Here is a 6,000-nt window from a genome sequence, read left to right as displayed (position 1 = left end):
TCAAGCACTGTACCAAGAACAATTTTGAGGCTCTTGTACTTTACATGAGTATTTCCATTTTTTATTACTCCATACTTCTATTGTTTCAGGGGGATTAGAAACTTTATAAAGATGGAGATTCATTAAAAGATCAAGTGTTAAGATTAAATCTTAATATTGACAGCAAGAGTCATGTGCAGGAATTTCTCAATTTTTAAGATGTTTAGCGCCACTCTGATGCACCTGCAATAGAAATTTTGGATGTACATGTTTTTAATTTGAGAGTGATGAGTTCTGTGGTTCCAGGAATTGGAACAAATATTATTGAAATGGTATATATATATAACAAAGTATATGGTCTAACGATTTTCAAAGAAAGTTCAAAGGGCAACTTGTCAGCCCACCATTCAAAGTTTGCCTTTCTTTGTTTTGACGGGAGTTAAATTTACCATATGTTCAGATTAGAGTCCCCAGACAGGGCGCAGACGCATGAATCTGCAGCTGGGACTCACCGCACAATAAACCCGGCACTGCGCAATATTTGGCCCAGCCAGTTTCACACGCACATCAATCTGTGGGGCCCCTCCAACCTGCCAACGGGTGTTGTTCATCCTCAACACCCTCTCTTGTCTTGCCGAGTTTGGGGCTCCCCTTATCCGGAGCAATGGGGCCCTGCATCCATAGGGCCCTAGATTATATGTGTGTGTTTACCTTCAGGGTGACGTTTTCATGGATTTGGCTCCTTTTAAGTCAAGGTCATCCTTGGCTTCCTGGGTGGGGAGCTTCACCTGAAGCCTTGAAGCAGCTGATGAATAGGGTGATCGAACTACATCCAGATTATTATTATTGTTACAGACAGAGAGATACTGAAGAACTAGTCTTGCAGTTGGCAAATTACTGTATAAACTGTGGAAGAAATTTCCACAAAACTTATTTTGTCTATATACGAACCTGAAATTACCTACCTACCTGACCTGTATCATTGCTGTATCTGTATCAGTAGTTGCTTCCCTTTGTAGGCAGAAATAAACCCATTGGTTGATTGAAAACTTAGCAGGTGGAGTCAAAGAAAGAGTCCAGCAGTGTATAATGGGAGCTGGATGTTTCCCAGTAACACTAACTTTAGCAATGTCTTCATGTTGCCTCATGTACTTCTGGTATGCCGGCTAATTAGATAGATCCATAACTCAAGAGTGAAGCATAGTTGAGCACATCATTTTACTTCTTTGGGATTCTGTTTCAGCAGAAAAACAGCATCAGGATTTTAGAAATACTGAGGTCACGAGTCCCGCATGTGGCTTTTATGGATGAGAAGTGTTTTTGTCTGGTTTGGTTAGAATAATGACTAACCTCTGACTTTTAATCCAGTGCCATCAGGTCAAAATCTTAGTTTGTCTAATACTTTGGTTTATGACCAACAATCGCATCAGCCTTTGTGTTAAGTGCCAATTAGCAAATGTTAGCATGTTAACAAGCTAAATTAGGATGGTGAACATGATAAATAACATACCTTGCCCTAACATGCTAAACATCAGCATGTTAGCATTGTCATTTTAGATTGCCTCACAGAGACACTAGCACAGCTGTAGACGTTTTTATTACCCGCAAACTCAAAATGACAAATGTGTTTTTGGCCATAACTCAAGAATTGATGCTTGATGATACAACGATGAAGTGATGACATTTTTTACCAAAAGGTCAAAGGTCAACTTCATTGTGACATCATGATGTCCTGGAAAAACAAGTCCAAGTACATTTGTACCTGTTTAGCCAATATATCTATGATAGTCCTTTATTAATCAGTTCAACAATGTATATTCGCTGGATTCATACATATGTATTAGCAGTATAGTGATAACTTCCATTTAACTTCCATTTAGCCAAAAAATACACTTTATACCTTTTTTATTCAAGTATTCACTACATACGTATATTATGAGTCTGGCCAGACATGGATGTAAACTGCAACTTGACTGGTTGGCGGAGGTATACAACCGCAGGGCGGTGTGCATGGAAGCAAACGAATATATTAATTTTAATAATCATATGTGGCATTTGTGATTATTTTCATTAAACTACACCAAAGGGTTCTGTTTTGTTTCCTCTGTGTGTCCACCAGAGGATCTGGCATACTGGAGCTAAGGCCTAAATTTCTAAATGTAAGTTGATGACAAAACCATATTATGTCTTATCGTAGAAAAGGTTTCAGTCGTAGTCATCTGGACACTGTTTTCAGAATCAAGACGTTTCGGCTCCCATCCGGAAGTCATTCTCAATTGGTGACTTCCGGAAACGTCTTGATTCTGAAAACAGTGTCCAGATGACTACGACTGAAACCTTTTCTACGATAGAACACTCCTGGACGAATGAGGGACTACACCGTCTCATATTATGTCTTCCAAAGAATCTCCAAATATCAGATGAAATAGGCCAGCCTCACGTAATCCAAAAGGAATATATGGCTGCATTCAATACCATACAGTATAAAGGCTCAATATAGCTCTGTATCATATTTAACCCACTTCATGTATGTATGAAAGAATGTGACCTCACTAAGCCAACAGAAACCAAAACATTGCTTCTCTGTTTTCAGACCGGCGAGAGTTTTAGGAAAACTATGTCACGGAGGTCAGTGGTCACTGAGACGGAGTCAAGAGAGGAGGGAGAAGAAGAAAAGAGAAAAGGAGGGAGGGAGGGGAAAGAGAAAGAGAGCATGAGTTATACTGTAAGAGGACACAAAGTAAAAGAGGAAGGAAGAGAAGGAGCAGACAAAAACAATGTTAAGATGGAGGAGAGAGGAGTTTGTGGACCGGAGAGACGATGAAGAAGTGGTATGGAGGAAGGACAGAAAGTACATGATGGCATAATGTGGACCGGTGGGAAGGCTCCTTCCTTTTTCACCTCCATCTTCCTTTTTTCCACCCCTCTCTTTGTTGATTTGTCTTTTTGGCCCAGGATAAGGTTTGTGTTTCCATCACATGTTGCCCTCCCTCTTTGTTTCCTCTTTTATTCTTTCACTTTCACCCCTCACACACACACACACACACATACACACACACACACAAAAGTCTCTATTTGTGTAACTTCCCCAACTCGTGGAGTGTAAGAAAACCTCTTCATGCGTAAAGTAGAAAAAAGATTGTGTGAGTGTGTCTACATCCTAAAAACAGCATGTTACACACAGAGATGCACACACAGAAATACAAGGAAAAGGAAACCCAAAAAAAAGAGAGAGAAATTGCTAACTATAAAAATTATTTAAAAAATCCATAATAAGTTAATTTAAAAACATATGAATTAAAACCAATTAGCATTTCATACACACAGACATGTGCAGGTGTTTGTGCACAGATCCTGGGTTTTTGTCATTCATCCCATTCCTCCAGAGAACATCTGGGGAGAGAGGCAGCTGCAGCAGAAGAAGCAGGTCTGGCGCCAGCACTTAGGCCACCATGGAAGAAGAGGAGTTTACCGAGCCCTCTTACATCAATAACAGCAACATGTTGACTCAAAAGCTCTTTGAGAAGAAGCTCCTGTTCATGTTGGTTCACGCATGGCTGTTCATGCTTTGCATTAATGAGACACATTCTATCCAAAAATGCTTTTATGTCGTTAGTGTTGAAGATTTTTCATTGAAAAACAAAATAAAATAGTTATTAAGTTCACAAAGGTATGGTAGATATGTTCAACACTACATCACAGAGCATCTCTCACTCCATCTCGTGGTTATCTGCCACACACACACACACACACACACACACACACACTCATCAGAGGTACTGCGTAAGCAAAAAGTGGCGTAGGGATAAATATATATATATATATATATATATATGTATATGTACGCACATATACATATATACATATATATGTTTATATATAACTTTTTAGATTTTTTTCAGTCATATATTGTTCGATTGATGTTTTGACTCAAGGATAGACCTCATGTAAAACTAGATTTTTATTTAGCAATCGCAAAAACCTAAATGAGACTATTAATCGACTATCAATTCCACAACAAAGTGTGATGTAGCTGTAACCAACAATAGCAGCCTCAAGAGGTCATCGCTGCTCTTCAACAGTTTCACTCTGATCAGTGATGAACATCATGTGAAAACAGTTTATTTTACTTTCAGAGATGTTGCCAACCATTTTTTCTTATTTTCAGATGACTCAAATGTACTGTTGCGTGTAAAACAAGATCACTGGTAGATGAAATCATTATTTAAGAGGAGCCGCAACAAAATACAAGCTTTAAATGATCAGTTTGTAAAAATGTGTAATGCATAAGCCTGGATTGCTGTCTCCTGCCTCTCAGGTTCATGGTGTTTTGTTAGTGTTTTAAAAACTGGGCCTTGATTTCTTTCTGCCATCGGATTGAACCTGGGAGACCTCTTGAGACTACTTACAAGCTTTTTCAGCCGGGCGTGCTGAGAAAACTGATGATACAAGAAGATTGTAGAAGAAAACATTTGAATGAATTTGGTGACTCACCTTAAGCTCCAAAGTAAGACATCCTAACGTTTTGAAAAAAAATGACATCTGTCTTTTTAATCATAGGAAGCTGGTACTTCTTAGACAGGATCATGTGTTTTTATTGTTATTGAATTATAAGCAGTTTCAACTTTCAAAACCTTCATCTTATGACTAGAAACCTAATTTCCACTCATGTGACATGCAGGCAGATCTACAAGGGCTCACTGAATAATATGTTTAGTATGAAAGTGATGCGAATCATTTGGTATGGTCTTCACAGTCACAAAATCTCAACCTAACGGAATATCAATGGGAGACTTTGAAGCAAACGTGTTAAGCTTTGTTTATGCTCAATGCAGTGTCCCCAGCACAAGGGTGCGTTTGTCAAAAGTGACGTCATTGCGCCTCTTGCATTGTGGCACATGGTCGTGCACCTCCCAGTTTTTCAGAACAGGCGGGGCTTTTCATTTCAAGATGGATGAGTTCGAAGGTAGACTGGCTGAACAGGTACGCCTGTAAAAACATCTGTATGACCCTTCGTTGAGAGACCACAGGGACAGTCAAATGGCCTTAATGGCAGTACAGCTGCTTCTTCTATACACCACTTGAAATAAAGTGTTGCCACACAAAAAAATCCCTTTAAAAAAGTTGCAATGCGAAAGAAAATGTAGCATTTGGGTGTTTTATGGAATATCAAATTGTGATTTTTCAGGTAGCACTTTTCTCAGCAAACTCCAGCTTTCAAACTAACTATTAGTTTCTTTTCTACAGAGAACAAACTCTTTGATGGAACATAATCTTATAAACCAGTGTTGCTAAAGAGCCTGCATGAGGAAACAATTCTCTCAGTTTAAAGGGAACACACATACATACACGTACATACAAATGCACATGCGATTTCTCCTTCTCTACTCGTTTTATCTAATGCGCTGCAGCATGGCAGTCTGCAAATAGCTTATCTAATTTCTGCCTTCACGGGGCTGAGTCAAGTTCAAACAGTGATGATAACCTGATCTGATGTTTCTATGTCAGCTCAAACTTAAAAGCCTTCACAAAGTAATTTTATTTAAATCTGTACCATGTTTATTCTTGTGCTGATAACATCTTATGTCTTATATCTTATATCTCTAATTTCTTTTCCTTTCTCCGCTCTGGTCATCATTTGCCTCGCTTCCTATCGGTTGTGTAACTGTGAGAAAATTGTGTTTTCACTGTAGCGCTGGCCTGATGTGACAGGATGCCACATTAGCCTTAAAACTGTTATTCCTGTGAGACTGCATGTTAAAGATAAATCAAGTTAAAAAGGTAAATGTGGCAGACAATCCAAAGCAGTTTGTGCCACATTAAGCAAATAATTTGGCCTTTCAGAGTTTCTCTTTGAGTCTATTAGATTTCCCTGGGATTCATACTGTAAGTGTTTGTTTACGTTTTAGCTGGTTTGCCAAATGAAGTGCATGCAGTCGAAAATCTTTAAATTAAAGAGCTGCGGATGTTCCCAGTGACCATAGTCTTAATACATTTTTGTCCAGGCATTAGAGTAGAAGT

The sequence above is a fragment of the Siniperca chuatsi genome, linkage group LG22 (genome assembly GCF_020085105.1).
Source record: "Siniperca chuatsi isolate FFG_IHB_CAS linkage group LG22, ASM2008510v1, whole genome shotgun sequence".
In the NCBI taxonomy this organism is placed as follows: domain Eukaryota; kingdom Metazoa; phylum Chordata; class Actinopteri; order Centrarchiformes; family Sinipercidae; genus Siniperca; species Siniperca chuatsi.
The sequence above is the reverse complement of the archived record's forward strand: the minus strand, read 5'-3'. Positions refer to the sequence as shown.